The following is a 17624-nucleotide window of genomic DNA, read 5'->3' on the forward strand; positions in this document are numbered from 1 at the left end:
TTAATCGAAAAACATCAATCACAAAAAATCGCATGATTAATGGCAGCGTTTTGAGGTGAGTCTGAAATGGAAGAGAAAAATAAATGAAGAAATCTGTGGACTTACGAGGGAGGGTCTGACTCAGAAAAGCATTCTGCAATCAAATCTGAGATTTGCAGAGTTAGCGCCGATGCATATGAATCGGACAGTCACAAGCGTCTTATGCAACACTCTCTCCTGCTTCTTGCGGCGGCAGACTCCACTCCTCCTCCACTCTCTCAAAAAAAAATGATGGTTACGCAACAGAAAGAGCACCAAAAAAGCTTTAATGTAATCCCATGAGTCATTTAACCCGAGAAGAAGATGGAAAAAAGCAAATGTAATTACCAACTTCAACTTCCGTTGGGCGTTGAAAGAGTCTCGAAAAGAAAGCAAATCTGGTAAAATACATACGTACTTCGGAAGAAACAGAAGTTAAGCCTAAACAAGCGCCAGCGTGGGCGAATCATTCATTGGAAAAGCCAGAGAAGAAACAACAGGAAAATGACGAAATGGAGTCATTTAATGACAGACGACGACCCGACAACTGACAACAGGCAACAGACACAACAATCCCAAAGCGACAACACGCCCACGAAACAGCAAATTGCTTGTTGTTTACAAGAAAAACTTTCTATTTCATTCGCGCTTCTCCATGCGTACCATTGCCCATTGCCTTTTTCAAGGTTCCACGCGAAAATCCCTTTCGGTTCCGATGTCCCAGACTAAACAGATATTAAACAAGAAAGAAGAGCAAACTTCAGAGACCGAACATTGAGATACCCTTTACCAGGTGTGAAAGTAGAGAGATATTGATTGAATTCTCCTGGATATAGAGACCGTCATGTACATATGTATGTATAGTTTGGTTGGTAAATCGTCTAAAACTTAAACTGAAAGCCAGAAATGCTTCCCTCTCTAGTCAGCAAACACATCTGCTAAAACAGAGTATACCCTCTGTCAGAGAATAGAAAAAACAGAAAACTGCCAAAAATCGTCTGCGGGCATGACTCAACCCCCTGTTGCACATGTTACCGGCTGAATCCGGTCGTGTCCGGCTCTGAGATCACGTAGCAGAGCAAAACAAAGCCAGCAACCTTTACCTTTACCTTTCCTTTCCTTTTCTTGCCTTTGCTTCAGCTCTGCTCTGTCTTTGCCCCCGACTGTTGCCGCTTCTCTCGATGCTTTCACTTTCCATCTAATGCTCGGCAATTGCTTTTGCGGTTTGCGAGGCCTGATCTTGTTTTGGCTTCTGATTAGCAGAGACTCGAGACACATTCGGTAATCGTTCGGTAAGGCCGCAGGATCGATTAGAGATCATAGCATCGTAATGGCTTTGGAGATCTACATATGCGAGTGGTTTGGAATTTCACTTTTGCTTTCTGACACCTCAAATTGTGCCCCAAACTTTCGCTGCAAGCCAATTTCTGTGCGCGCAGACTCTGGACATCAATCAAAATTAGCATCTCAATCAGTTGAGAGTGCAGTTAGTTTTTTTAATGGAGCCTTTAACTCGAGACTTTATGCAATCTTCGGAAAGCTGTTTCTGAAAGTATTTCTTTTCCATTGAGCCCTGGAGATACAACACCAAACAGAAACAAAGTTGGAAAACGGATTTACATAAGACAGGGGCAAGGGCCAAAGCAATTGTAGAGCACTCGGGGGGCTTATGATGGTCTCTATGGCCTGTGGCTGGCTGATGTAATACCTGCCACTTTTAATGGCTTTTAATGGTATTCCCCATCGGATTTCGTGGCATAAACAAAAGACTCAAGACACAAACTCTAGAATACATTTTGATTATTTTTCTAACCAGTTTTTTCTACTTTTTTGCAGCATAAATCTACGTGAGAAGAGCAGAAAGATGCCACCACTAAGTTCAATTCAACAATAAAAAACTCTAAAATACACAAAACAAAGCAACAGAAAGATAGAAACCCTCAAAGAGTGGCACAGAAGCGAGGAGGCACGCGAAGGAGCATTAGATTTATGCAAAAATGCGACGAAAGCCACAAAACCTAACAGAAAGTAAACAATCGAGCAGTAGAGACGGAGACGAAGACGAAGGCGGCGGAACAGTCCATAGAGGTGGCACCTCCGCATCGTCAGCAAGTTCCAACGATTCAAACAATAGAATGCCAAGAGACCATCGACACATGATGGCCGTGTGCCTGGCCTTGCTGCTGCAGCTCGTCCAAGCAACGGGTAAGTAAAGAGGGATGAGGGGGACATACAGTGACAAGCGCAACAAAAGAACTTCACATGAATTGAGTTAATAAATTGAACCTTAATTGTGTGGCAGGCAACAAGCTGCCAACTTTACCGATTTGAGAGGATGAAAGTTGCCGATAGAGCCTTTGCACGTGATCCTAAAGTACCTCTAGGCCTACGCTTTCCCACTATTCCTATTACCAATAGAACCAATACCAAGAACCAGTTAAATTCATAATATCTACTTAATTTCCACGGAATTCTGAGCGTTAAAAATGCATGAAAAATAACATAAATTCTCCCAAAACACATACATACATACATTCATACGAGAATGCCTGTGTACGTGTGCCGATGAAGATGCTCCAACACGGCTCGTACGTGCCCCGTCTTAAGCTTTTTAGAAAGCTTGCGTTTGCTGCATAATTTATTAGGCGTTACTAAGAATGCGCATAGGTTTGGAGGCTCCCCACTGTTTTGGTCTCGTTGCAAGCAAAAAACTGTGCCAAGCGTAATGAAGTGTGCCCTAGGACTGTACCTGTACTCATAGGCACAGTTTACCTGTCTGTCTGTCTATCTGCACACCCGCAGAGTCGTGTTAAATTGTTTGCCAAGAGTTTGTTAATTTTTGCTCTTTCTGCCACTGAAATACGGGTTTGACCCACTCTGGTCTGCCACATATGTATGTATCTCTCTGGAGAGTGGGGGTGACACATTTTGAAAGGTTTAAATATATTGAGAGTCGATCTCGAAACTGGGCTGCCTCCTAGAGCCGATTCCATCATCGCAGTTATCAGGGGTGATTCATTCCGGGTTTACTTTGGATTGCACAATCGCGATTATTCATGCCGCAGACATGTCTTGGACATGGGCTGGGACCTGGGTTGGGTTTTTTGTTGCCTGTTGGTCGGTTTTCTATGTCGCTTACCAAGTGCGTGACGTGCGTAAGCTCCGAGTTAATTAAAGTTTATTATGACTTGAGCAGACGCGGGTCGATAATCGCCAAGTGTCACAGCAGTGGGGATTATATAAGTAAAATTGCGTTAAAATGTAAATGTCATTAAACGGATGGCAATTGGCTTTAAATTGATGATTACGGCTAGAAGAACTATTGAAGAAATTGAGGAATATTACAGAGAAAAGTATCTGCAATCGTCTAAAACGAGGAAAATACATATACATACTGTGAGGAACCGCGGTTCCCACAGGCCGAATTCGACCAAAGCATAGCCGGATAAAGGCGGTGGGACGGTCTGATAAAGGCTGATGGCTAGCCGGATAAGGCGAAGGTCAGTCCGCATACCCACGGATATCCGGATGCGGCGAAGAGGCCAAGGGCCCCGAGAGGAGAAGTGTCCCGCTCTCAGAGAGAGGCAGAGGAGACGGCGGGATCGGGCCGGCAGTGATCCGACGCATGACCAAATAAGGGAATGGGATCACGCCACCGGCCAGGCCCCGTTACGAAGGCCGTGGAAACCAGGAGACGGCGATGGAAAATTACCGACGCCGAGCCGGGTCCCGTTAAGGCGGGGTTATAAAAGGAGGCTGCAGCGACGAAACGAGATCTTTTTCGTGGATGAGTGATCGCGCGCGCACAATTAAACCCCGCCGGAACGTAAGAGTGATACCCGGTACGGTTCGAAGAAGTGCACTGAAGTGAATACAGCACCAGGAAGACAGGCCCCGCCTGCCCCCAGAGTGAGTCTAAGTTAAGAGGTGATCCACATTTACCGGCGGAAGCTAAGGGGGAAGTGCGAGACGTGGAGTGCGGATTTGAGTGGCGGGCCAAAGGAATAGCGGAGGTCAAATTGCCCCAATCGTTAGCCTCAACGCTGCCACACCCGACGAGAGCCCGCACGTGGTGGAGATTCGTAGCTAAGTAAAATTGTCATATCTAGCCCTAAGTTCTATTATAACTACGAATAAAGCGAAATTAGATGGAAGAGCAAGGTCTTATTATTTGTCGTTGGGGGCAACAATAAAAATACGTTGCGACGAATCTGCCGACCGCTGAGCGAGCCCAGCAAACTCAAGCGGCCCAAAAAGGAGGTACGTTACAACTGGCGCCCAACGTGGGGCCTACAACGACGAATAGTAGGACAAAGGGAGGACAGATATAGACAGGAAAATGGGGAAGGGACAATGGATCCACCGGTTGAGAAAGGAGGAGCTTGTCCAATGCGGCCACGCCTTCGGCGTGCGGCTGGAGGGCACAGTGGAAAATGAGAAGAACATTTAAGGAGTGGATGAGGGAACACGAAGATGAGTCGGAGTGGGCCGATCTGATTGAGGTATGGGAGTGTCGGGCGGACAGGTCCTCGCCGACACCCAGGGCGGACGACAAACAAGCCGCGTACGAGCACCTGGCACCCCCACCCGGCGCAGCCGCGGCGGCGCTGTGGAGGTCCCCAGTCGACATACAGAGAGAATTGATCGCGAGTCTCTCAGTGCCAATACCGGAACGCTCGCACACAGGGACGCCTAGCAGGCCCCGCCACCAAGGAAGGGATCGAATCCGAGAGACCGAAAGAGGGATAACCGAACCAGCCACCATACGGCCAGCACAACTGGACTATGCTAGAGTGGCGAAACAGGTGAGAGAGTGGTCGTTCCGGTTCGACGGGACGACGAAGCCTCTCGAGTTCTTGGAGCAGGTCGAGTGGTCCGCCGAGACGTACGGTCTGGATCCGGATCTGATCCCAAGGGCGATGCCGGAGCTGCTAAAAGGGCGGGCGCTGATGTGGTTCGTGGCGAACAATCGACAGTGCAGAACGTGGAAAGAGTTCTCGTCCAGCTTCCAGGCTTACTTTCTGCCGCGGGGATATTTTGAGAAGTTGCTGCAGGAAGTGAGGATGCGGAAACAGAAATGGGGCGAGCCATTCAAAGAGTATATGGTAGAGATGCAGACACTTATGCGACCCCTGAAATATCCCCAAGAGGAGCAAACGGAGCTGATTCGTGAGAATAGCATGCCCGATCTGAGAGCGTATATGAGGCCGCACCGGTGCAAGGACCTCGACACCATGATGGAACTGGCAGACGAGTTCGAGGCGTTGGAGAGGGACCGCCTAGAGTTCCAACGGGAGAATCCAACCGTGAAAGCCCGGGCAGCGAATCCCTTCCACAAGCCAGCCGAGACGACGGCATGTCGGCGATGCAAAGACGGCCCGCTGGACGGAGCAGCACGGGAGGAAAGGGGAGCGCGTGTCCTTATGCCGACACCGACCAACGGCAATATCGAGAACGGATATGTCAAGAATCCGGCCCAGGCGTGCCGAAGGTGTGGGAGCGCGGATCATTGGAGCCGGGAGTGCAACGGCCGACCTCTCACCTACTGCTGGAGATGCGGAAAAGTGGGCATCTCGGCATGACAATGCTGCAGGAAGACGGGAAACGCCCCGCGCCCCACGCCGCGGAGGGCCGTGCCAGGGTCGCAAGAAACGGTCCCTCAAGCCTAGTCGGCAGGCTGACCAGCGAGGAGGAACAGTTATCCGCAGTAGTGGAGGTCGCGGGCATGGAACTGCAAGCCACGGTGGATACAGGAGCTACCAGCAGTTTCGTAAGCCGCGAGCTGGCGGACCGACTAAAGGGTGAAGGCCGGGAGGCGGCGGCAAGGAAAAGGGTGAGGTTGGCCGATGGCCATAGCCAGGAGGTCACGTGCCAGATTGAAACGAAGGTATGCTTTGGGAATAAGGAGATCCCAATGGTGCTACTCGTATTGCCGGGTGTGATTGATGAGTTAGTGTTGGGATGGGATTTTCTCCGCGCGGTCGGGGCAGTGATGACCTGTGCAGGGCACAGGGTGGTGATCCCTGCCCAAGATCGGGAACGAGGAGACCAGGAGGAAAGACTGTCCGTGGCGAAGGCCGAAGCAGGAGACACGGCTCCGGAGTCCGACAACGAAACGGACACGACCCTAAGAGTGGTCGCCAGAGGGGTGTCAGCGGGCATGAGGCAGAATGAGGGGGCGAGGGAAGAGTCAGTGGAGGAATTCTTAGCCCGAGAGTTAGAGGCATTTTCCAAGATCGAGGGGTGTCTAATGTGGCGGTGCACACAATCACCATGAGTGACCCGCAACCGATTAAGCAAAGATATTACCCGAAGAACCCCAAAATGCAGGCCGAGATTAACCAGAAAGTGGACGAACTATTAGAAATGGGATGCATAGAGCCGTCAAAGAGCCCCTACAGTTCGCCTATAGTGATGGTAAAGAAGAAAAATGGCAAATGGAGATTGTGCGTGGACTTTCGTCAAGTTAACGCGAGATCAGTAAAGGACGCGTACCCAATGCCCAGGATCGATTACATCCTCGATCAACTGCGGGAAGCGAAATTCATAAGCAGCCTAGATCTGAAGGATGGATATTGGCAGATCCCCCTGGCCGAGAGCAGCCGGCCGATCACGGCGTTCACGGTGCCCGGAAAGGGGCTATACCAATGGAAGGTGATGCCGTTTGGGTTACACTCCGCGTCGGCCACCTTTCAACGGGCGTTAGACCAAGTGATTGGGCCAGAAATGATGCCGCACGCGTTCGCGTACCAGGATGACATAGTGGTCATCGGGCGAACAGAGGAAGAACACCGAAGAAACCTGAAAGAGGTGTTTCGACGGCTGCGCTTGGCTAACCTGCGGCTGAACGCAGACAAGTGCGAGTTCTTTAGGAAAGAGCTGCGGTATCTAGGCCACAAGGTGACCGGCGAGGGGATATGTACAGACCCCGAGAAAGTCGCAGCCATAGCCGAATTGAAACCGCCGACAAATGTCAAGGAGCTGAGACAGTACTTGGGAGTGGCCTCATGGTACCGGAGGTTCGTGCCCGACTTCGCCACCCTCGTGCAGCCCCTGTCCGGGCTCCTCAAGAAGAAGACGGAATGTGTCTGGACACAAGAACGGCAAGAAGCATTCGAGGAGGTGAAAAGACGACTAGTGGCGGACCCCGTGCTGGCGTGCCCCGACTTCTCGAAGAAGTTCATCCTGCAGACAGACGCCAGTGATTACGGGCTGGGTGCGATTCTCACGCAGGAGACGGAAAGGGGCGAACGGGTAATATCATATGCTAGCAGGACGCTAAATGGACCCGAAAGGAACTATTCGGCGACCGAGAAAGAATGTCTGGCCATTGTATGGGCCATCCGCCGGTTGAGGCCATACTTGGAAGGATATCGCTTCAAGGTGGTCACGGACCACATGGCTCTGAAATGGCAAAATAGCATAGAAAGTCCGTCGGGAAGAGTGGCGAGATGGGCATTACAGCTACAGCAGTACGACTTTGAAGTCGCGTACAGGAAAGGACAGCTCAACGTGGTAGCCGACGCACTCTCCCGACAACCGGTGGAGGAGCGTGGCCGTCGGATAAGAAATGAGGAGGGAACACAACCAGTAGGCGAGCCGCCCTGCAAGTGGTTAGAGGGCATGGTAGAAAAGATCAGAAAAGAATCCCCGAAGTACCCCGACTATGTGGAGAAGGGGGGAAACTTGTACCGGCACATTCCTCACCGGGCAGGGAGCGAAGAAGTCGCCTCGTGGAAGTTATGTGTGCCGAAATATGCCCGAGAAAGGGTTTTAAAGGAAAGCCACGATAGCCCGGAAGCAGGCCACGCCGGCGGAAGGAGAACCGCGGCACGGGTGGCGGCAAGATATTACTGGCCAGGGATGTACAGGGACGTGAGGGCCTACGTGCGGAAGTGCGAACTATGTCTTCGCTTTAAGCCAAGTCAGCTACAAGCGGCAGGAGAAATGTTGACACAGGTGCCGGAAGAACCATGGGCAACGGTATGCGCCGACTTTGTGGGTCCTCTGCCGAGGTCGAAACATGGGAACTCGATGCTGTTGGTGCTGGTGGATCGATTCTCCAAGTGGACCGAGTTGGTGCCGCTGAGGAAGGCCACAGCAGAGGCACTAATAAAGCCCTGTCGAGAGCGCATAATAGCCCGTTTTGGCACGCCCAAAGTCTTCATTACGGACAATGGGGTGCAGTTTGTAAGCAGGGCATTTACAAGATTCCTGGAGCAGCTAGGAGTTCGCCACCAGTTTACGGCGCCATACACGCCGCAAGAGAATCCGACAGAGCGAACGAACAGAACGGTAAAGACCATGATAGCTCAGTTCACCGAGGGTGATCAAAGGTGTTGGGACGAAAAATGGCCGGAGCTGATGCTGGCCATGAATTCGGGAGTGTCGGATACAACGGGATATTCACCGGCGTTCGTGGTGCAAGGAAGGGAACCCCGGCTGCCAAAGGCCGTATATGACGAGGAGACGGTAGGCACGGGACAAGGCACAGAGACGCCGGATGAAAATGCGAAGAAATTAAAGGAGCTGTTTCAGTTGGTTCGACGCAACTTGGAAAGGGCAGCCCAGGATCAGGCCAGGCATTACAACCTGAGAAGAAGACCGTGGAAACCCAAAGTGGGAGAGGTCGTGTGGGCCAAACAGCACCACCTTTCCAATGCAGCGGAGGGATTCGCCGCGAAGCTGGCACCAAGGTACGATGGGCCATACCAGACAGGGCCATACGGACTTTATATCCCCGGTTATCTGCAACCTAAGAAAGGAGGGCGACAGGAAGAAGAGAACGGCACACATACGAGATCTGAAACCCCAACCCGAGGAGCGAGAGACACAGGGGTGAAGGAGAATGGCTGTAATAGGTCGCCCTAAAGGGTCACGCAGGACCAGGAACGGTAGAGTGCCACGCAGGACACTGGGGAAGGGTGCCGCGCAGGACACGCACGAGACTCGTCAGCACGCAGGGTGATGGACTTGTGCACTTAGATTAAAAAAAAAACGAGGCGGAACGTTGTGAGTTGCTGCGGACACCGCAACTCTACGGTTATACCCGATACTAAGTCAGTATGGCTCTCCTCCGGCAGACGCCGCTAATATTAGACGACACGACAAAGAGTGCGTGCGAGAGAGACAGAAAATCAGTCTGAGCGTGACGTCGGGCGCTGCGTGGCCACTGCAAATTGATTTCTTGCTTTTGGCTACAAAAATGATCCGATATGATCCAGATTCAGCAATCTGATAGATATAGTCATTATCTATGATTCTGCATTTTTAGTTTTCTCGAATGTGCAATATTGTGGATGCAACAGATTTTCGTTCTTTGTGGGGGCGGAAGAGGTTGGGGCGAAATTTCGAGACACACGTTTTATAGTAAGATCTAACAGGAGTGCGGATACCAAATTTGGTTACTCTAGCCTTAATAGTCTCTGAGATTTTTGAATATCCCCAGATTTTCGTCCTTTACGGAGGCGGAAGGGGGTGTGGCGAAATTTTGACACAAAATGGTCAAGGTCCGATATCACAGGAGTGTGGATACCAAATTTGGTTGCTCTGGCTTTCATAGGTTCTGAGATCCTTGAACTCATATTTTGCATTTGGCAAAACCGACCATGAAACCTGTGTCTTAGAGAGAGACAGAGCGAGAAAGAATGAAATTGTTTTCTTGATTCTGGCTATAATAATTATACGATCTGGTTCAGATTTTGCACTCTAGAAGATATAGTCATCTTCTACGCTTCTGCGTTTTTAGTTTTCTCGTATCGTCGAAATTGTGGATGCCACAGATTTTCGCTCTTTGTGGGGCGGAAGTGGGCGGGGCGAAGTTTTGAAATACTTTTGTAGCAGTGACATATCACAGAAGTCTGGATCCAAAATATCGTTGCTCTAGCTCTTATAGTCTTTGAGCACTAGGCGCTGAAGGGGACGGACGGACAGACAGACAGGGCTCAATCGACTCGGCTATTGATGCTGATCAAGAATATATATACTTTATGGGGTCGGAAACGATTCCTTCTGGACGTTACACACATCCACTTTACCACAAATCTAACATACCCCAATACTCATTTTGAGTATCGGGTATAACGAGGGGGAACGTTGTGAGTTGCTGCGGACACCGCAACTCTACGGTTATACCCGATACTAAGTCAGTATGGCTCTCCTCCGGCAGACGCCGCTAATATTAAACGACACGACAAAGAGTTCGTGCGAGAGAGACAGAAAATCAGTCTGAGCGTGACGTCGGGGGCTGCGTAGCCACTGCAAATTGATTTGTTCCTATTGGCTATAAAAATGATCTGATCTGATCCAGATTCAGCAATCTAATAGATATGGTCATTATCTATGATTCTGCGTTTTTAGTTTTCTCGAATGTGCAATATTGTGGATGCAACAGATTTTCGTCCGTTGTGGGGGCGGAAGTGGGCGGGGCGAAGTTTTGAAATATTTTTGTAGCAGTGACATATCACAGAAGTCTGGATCCAAAACATCGTTGCTCTAGCTCTGATAGTCTTTGAGCACTAGGCGCTGAAGGGGACGGACAGACGGACAGACGGACGGACGGACAGACAGACAGGGCTCAATCGACTCGGCTATTGATGCTGATCAAGAATATATATACTTTATGGGGTCGGAAACGATTCCTTCTGGACGCTACACACATCCACTTTTACCACAAAACTAATATACCCCAATACTCATTTTGAGTATCTAGTATAAAAACGAGGGGGAACGTTGTGAGTTGCTGCGGACACCGCAACTCTACGGTTATACCCGATACTAAGTCAGTATGGCTCTCCTCCGGCAGACGCCGCTAATATTAAACGACACGACAAAGAGTGCGTGCGAGAGAGACAGAAAATCAGTCTGAGCGTGACGTCGGGCGCTGCGTAGCCACTGCAAATTGATTTGTTCCTATTGGCTATAAAAATGATCTGATCTGATCCAGATTCAGCAATCTGATAGATATGGTCATTATCTATGATTCTGCGTTTTTAGTTTTCTCAAATGTGCAATATTGTGGATGCAACAGATTTTCGTCCTTTGTGTGGGCGGAAGGGGGTGGGGCGAAATTTTGAGATACACGTTTTATAGTGAGATCTAACAGGAGTGCGGATACCAAATTTGGTTACTCTAGCCTTAATAGTCTCTGAGATTTTTGAATATCCCCAGATTTTCGTCCTTTGCGGTGGCGGAAGGGGGTGTGGCGAAATTTTGACTCAAAATGGTCAAGGTCCGATATCACAGGAGTGTGGATACCAAATTTGGTTGCTCTGGGTTTTATAGGTTCTGAGATCCTTGAACTCATATTTTGCATTTGGCAAAACCGACCATGAAACCTTAGAGAGAGACAGAGCGAGAAAGAATGAAATTGTTTTCTTGATTCTGGCTATAATAATTATACGATCTGGTTCAGATTTTGCACTCTAGAAGATATAGTCATCTTCTACGCTTCTGCGTTTTTAGTTTTCTCGTATCGTCGAAATTGTGGATGCCACAGATTTTCGCTCTTTGTGGGGGCGGAAGTGGGCGGGGCGAAGTTTTGAAATATTTTTGTAGCAGTGACATATCACAGAAGTCTGGATCCAAAACATCGTTGCTCTAGCTCTTATAGTCTTTGAGCACTAGGCGCTGAAGGGGAAGGACAGACGGACGGACGGACGGGCGGACATTCGGACAGACGGACGGACGGACAGACGGACAGACAGACATGACTCAATCGACTCGGCTATTGATGCTGATCAAGAATATATATACTTTATGGGGTCGGAAACGATTCCTTCTGGACGTTACACACATCCACTTCTACCACAAATCTAATATACCCCAATACTCATTTTGAGTATCGGGTATAAAAAGCAAAAATTAGTAAAAAGAAAGGAAAATAAAACGAGAAGAGGAAAAGCTCAGCAAACCTGAACAGGAAACGCGTCACCCAAAGCTGGGCGGTGAATCCATGGTCGGGGAGGGTAATCTCAGACAGCGGATGACCAGGAAAAACCCAGGGGCCAGGCTCACGCCTCAACGCGGAATCACGGGGCAACTACGAGCGTCGGGCCGGAACGACGGGTGCCGCTCATGCGTGGACTACCGGGCGAGGAGTCGGATGATCCTCGGGTCCGAGCCACTGTGTGAGGGAGACCCCTGTCAAAAGAGTCCGGCCGGTGGCGCATAGGAGTTGCCCTGGGATGTGAGCCCAAGATTCCAGCCCGGGCGGAGGGTCGGAGGACCCATTGTTCACGAGCGGAATCGCGGCAAGCGGCCCGCATTGAGGGAAGAGGGCGAGCTGGAAAGGGAGAAAGGATTGAGTAAAAGTCATCCGGGTCGGGAGAACTCGCCCAGGCCAAGGAGGGTCCGAGCACGGGATGAAGAAGACAGGTCGGCGGTGGAATGTAAGAATAAATAGCAATTTTTATAACGATTAAAAGTAAATAATTTGCAATCCATTAATCCATTAAATAGCAATTAAAATAAACAAGAATAAAGGGCTAAATAAAAATTGTGAATAAGCAAAAATAAAATGGGGGAATAAAAAGCAAAGTAATCATGAACGGGAAGGGGGTGGGTCCATCAAAGATGGAAAAGTGTTATCCATGAGCCAACAGAGAAACGCGGCGAGAACACAACAGTATCCAAAAAAAAGGGATAAGGCGAAATCGGATAGAGAGCGGAGAGCGCGACGGCACTCACACAACCAGGGGAAAGATGCCGTTAGAGAGCGCGGCCGGCAGAGAGACGAGGCTGAGGGCGATGAGTACAAACGCAACAACCGTTAGAACCAGGCAGGAGAGACCGAAACACGGAGCACCGGCACCGGTAGAGGGAACGATTGGCAATGCAACGCGTGTATATAGGCGGGGGGAAAACGGAACAGCGAACACTTGAAGGTAATTATCACCAGAAAGAACGCAAGAAAAGCAGCAAGAAAAAAAATGGAGATGAAACGCGGGCTCAACCACGAGGATGGCAGGAAGAAGATGGAGGATATTAGGGCCTTCCTGGAGGAGCAACAGGCGATCGTGGGAGAAGGGGGCTATCGCGCCGGTACTTCTCGTCAGCGACGGTCGTCTCTGCTCTCGCGTAGCGACGAGGAGGATTGGTGCGATGGCTCCCAGTTTCTTCAACTGCTGGCCTCGCCGTTGGTGTCACCGGCGCCATCGGAACACGACTCGGTGTCGCCGACGGTGTCATCGGATGAGGAGGAGGAGGACGACGACGAGGTCATATGCACCGAAGGCCCGCGCGCGCCAACCGCTCAGGAGAAGGCCAGATGGAGACGGCAGCAAAGGGCGGAGCCGGAGACGAGGAATGGAAGGCCGCTGACCCTGCGCGACAAAATCGAGGCGGTGAGGCGGAGGTTTCAGTAGGCGACGCCGGAGGAGAAGCAGCCCCGGACCGACGAGGCGGAGACCGAGGGAACGCCGCCCCAGGCCACGGGCAAGCAGGCTACGAACCCCGAGGCCGAGTGGCAGCGGCGGCTGCAGCAGGCCGAGGAGGAGGAAGGCCAGCTGTGGCAACCTACGCCACCGGCCGAGGATGACGAGGGCCCCGAGAGGCGGCAGCCGCAGGCCGAGGAGGAGCAGCACCAGCAGCACCAGCAGCAGCAGCACCAGCAGCACCAGCAGCAGCAGCACCAGCAGCACCAGCAGCCGCATCACCAGCAGCAGGGGCAGGAGCAGTGGCAGCAGCAACCACAGTGGAGGGGACCGGAGGCGGCCGTAATGGGACCGTATGTATCGCAGGAGGTGCGGACCGCCGTGCGCCAGGGGATGGTGTGGCACCACCAGACCCTGCACATCATGTGGGCCTCGGGGCCCGCCCCGAGCGAAGCCCAGCCAGAGGCCGGCGCCCGGGTGTGGGAGGAGAGTCCACGCGGCAGCAACAACAGGGACCCGCGGAGGAGGGACCCCGGACCCGCCCCCACGACCTCAGCGGCAGCAATGGCGACGGCGGAGGCAGCGACGCGGACTGCAGAAGCGGCGAAGGTGACACCAGAGACTCAGGCCGCGGAAATGGCGACGGCGGCCCAGACGGCGACGGCGGCCCCGACGGCGACGGCGGCCCCGACGGCGACGGCGGCCCCGACGGCGACGGCCGAAGCAGCGGCAGCCACGGCGACGGCGGAGGCGGCGATGCGAACGGCAGAGGCGGCGACGACGGCAGCAGGGACGCAGACCGCGGAAACGGCGACGGCGGTCCAGACAGCGACGGCCGAGGCAGCGGCAGAGGCGGCGACGGCGGCAGCAGGGACGCAGACCGCGGAAACGGCGACGGCGGCCCAGACGGCGACGGCCGAGGCAGCGGCAGAAGCAGAGACGCGGGCCGCGGAAACGGCGACGGCGGCGACAGCACCGACGGAAGTGGAACTCGAGGCGTGGGAGCGCGGACCGTGGGTGTGGCCCGCACCGGAGTGGTCGACGGCGGCCGAGCGCCCGGCTCTGAAGCGGCAGGCCTCCTGCCCGGAGCCCTGTGCAGGACCGAAGCGACCGGCCCTGCAACGGCAGAGCTCGGCACGGGCAGCCATGGTCCACTGGACGGCGGCGGTGGTCCGCGCGCAGACCCAGATTCGCCTCGTGGGTAGGAGGGTGAAGAAGCTGGTGAGCGAGCTAGGTACCCGGTACCGCATTGCGATGTCGGCCACACGCACGGAGGTGTTCCGCGAACAGAAGTAAGGAAAACGAGGGGGAACGTTGTGAGTTGCTGCGTACACCGCAACTCTACAGTTATACCCGATACTAAGTCAGTATGGCTCTCCTGCGGCAGACGCCGCTAATATTGAACCACACGACAAAGACTGCGTGCGAGAGAGACAGAAAATCAGTCTGAGCGTGACGTCGGGCGCTGCGTGGCCACTGCAAATTGATTTCTTGCTTTTGGCTACAAAAATGATCCGATCTGATCCAGATTCAGCAATCTGATAGATATAGTTATGATTCTTATTATCTATGATTCTGCGTTTTTAGTTTTCTCGAATGTGCAATATTGTGGATGCAACAGATTTTCGTCCTTTGTGGGGGCGGAAGGGGTGGGGCGAAATGCTGAGATATACGTTTTATAGTGAGATCTAACAGAAGTGCGGATACCAAATTTGGTTACACTAGCCTTAATAGTCTCTGAGATTTGTGGATGCCCCAGATTTTCGTCCTTTGCGGGGGCGGAAGGGGGTGTGGCGAAATTTTGACACGAAACGGTCAAGGTCCGATATCACAGGAGTGTGGATACCAAATTCGGTTGCTCTGGCTCTTATAGGTTCTGAGATCCTTGAACTCATATTTTGCAATTGGCAAAGCCGACCCTGAAACCTGTGTGTTAGAGAGAGACAGAGCGAGAAAGAATGAAATTGTTTTCTTGATTCTGGCTATAATAATTATACGATCTGGTTGAGATTTTACACTCTAGAACATATAGTCATCCTCTACGATTCTGCGTTTTTGGTTTTATCGTATCTTTAAAACTGTGGATGCCACAGATTTTCGTCCTTTGTGGGGGCGGAAGTGGGCGGGGCGAAGTTTTGAAATATTTTTATAGCAGTGACATATCACAGAAGTCTGGATACAAAACATCGTTGCTCTAGCTCTTATAGTCTTTGAGCACTAGGCGCTGAAGGGGACGGACAGACGGACAGACGGACAGACAGACAGGGCTCAATCGACTCGGCTATTGATGCTGATCAAGAATATACCCCATATACTTTATGGGGTCGGAAACGATTCCTTCTGGACGTTACACACATCCACTTTTACCACAAATCTAATATACCCCAATACTCATTTTGAGTATCGGGTATAAAAAAGGGGGAAAGGGAAAAAAAAGCAAAAAGGAAGAAAAAAGAAAAAAAACAAGGGCGAAACACGCGGGAAGAAAATGAATAAAGAGAAGACGAACGAGGGGGAACGTTGTGAGTTGCTGCGGACACCGCAACTCTACGGTTATACCCGATACTAAGTCAGTATAACTCTCCTCCGGCAGACGCCGCTAATATTAAACGACACGACAAAGAGTGCGTGCGAGAGAGACAGAAAATCAGTCTGAGCGTGACGTCGGGCGCTGCGTAGCCACTGAAAATTTATTTCTTGCTTTTGGCTACAAAAATAATCCGATCTGATCCAGATTCAGCAATCTGATAGATATGGTCATTATCTATGATTCTGCGTTTTTAGTTTTCTCGAATGTGCAATATTGTGGATGCAACAGATTTTCGTCTTTTGTGGGGTCGGAAGGGGGTGGGGCGAAATTTGGACACAAAACGGTCAAGGTCCGATATCACAGGAGTGTGGATACCAAATTTGGTTGCTATGGCTCTTATAGGTTCTGAGATCCTTGAACTCATATTTTGCAATTAACAAAACCGACCATGAAACCTGTGTGTTAGAGAGAGACAGAGCGAGAAAGAATGAAATTGTTTTCTTGATTCTGGCTATAATCATTATTCGATCTGGTTCAGATTTTGCACTGTAGAAGATATAGTCATCCTCACCGATTCTGCGTTTTTGGTTTTATCGTATCTTTAAAAATGTGGATGCCACAGATTTTCGTTTTTTGTGGGGGCGGAAGTGGGCGGGGCGAAGTTTTGAAACATTTTTGTAGCAGTGACAGATCACAGAAGTCTGGATCCAAAACATCGTTGCTCTAGCTCTTATAGTCTTTGAGCACTAGGCGCTGAGGGGGACGGACGGACGGACGGACGGACGGACGGACAGACGGACAGACAGACAGGGCTCAATCGACTCGGCTATTGATGCTGATCAAGAATATTTATACTTTATGGGGTCGGAAACGATTCCTTCTGGACGTTACACACATCCACTTTTACCACAAATCTAATATACCCCAATACTCATTTTGAGTATCGGGTATAAAAAGAGAAAAGTGGAATACTTACTGGGGAGAGATATCGAGTGGATCGCCTAAACAACCCTACACCTTATCGATAGGCGGGGATTCGGCCCCAGCCAGAAAATTGCAAGGGCTTCCAGCGCCGCCTGAGCAAAGGAGCCAGAGGGCGCCAGGGCGCCCGTGATCCCAGATGCAGTAAGAAGCGCGCGTAAAATGGGGCCGTTTGAATGGGGAAAACACCCTCCGTCGCAAGGTCGCGGAAAACGGGAGTATTCCGCTGCGGGAAGAAAGAGGGGGGCGTGAGGAACCGCGGTTCCCACAGGCCGAATTCGACCAAAGCATAGCCGGATAAAGGCGGTGGGCCGGTCGGATAAAGGCTGATGGCTGGCTGGATAAGGCGAAGGTCAGCCCAGATACCCACGGATATCCGGATGCGGCGAAGAGGCCAAGAGGAGAAGTGTCCCGCTCTCGGAGCGAGAGAAACCGCGAGAGGCAGAGGAGACGGCGGGATCGGGCCGGCAGCGATCCGACGCATGACCAAATATGGGCATGGGATCACGCCACCGGCCAGGCCCCGTTACGAAGGCCGTGAAAACCAGGAGACGGCGATGGAAAACTACTAACGCCGAGCCGGGGCCCGTCAAGGGGCTATAAAAGGAGGCTGCGGCAACGAAGCGGGTCACTTTTGCCGTGGAGAAGTGACCGCGCGCGCACATTGAAACCCTGCCGAAACGTAAGAGTAGTACCCGTTACGGTTCGAAGAAGTGCAGTGA

The 17624-nt window shown here is 51.4% G+C and overlaps 1 pseudogene; it reads left to right on the plus strand.

Annotated features, from left to right (window-relative positions):
• The first annotated feature begins 2015 nt into the window (after positions 1 to 2015).
• Positions 2016 to 17624, plus strand: part of LOC117190481 — a 75931-nt pseudogene continuing 60322 nt past the window's right edge.

Source organism: Drosophila miranda (genome assembly GCF_003369915.1).
Source record: "Drosophila miranda strain MSH22 chromosome Y unlocalized genomic scaffold, D.miranda_PacBio2.1 Contig_Y1_pilon, whole genome shotgun sequence".
NCBI classification, from domain to species: Eukaryota; Metazoa; Arthropoda; class Insecta; order Diptera; family Drosophilidae; genus Drosophila; species Drosophila miranda.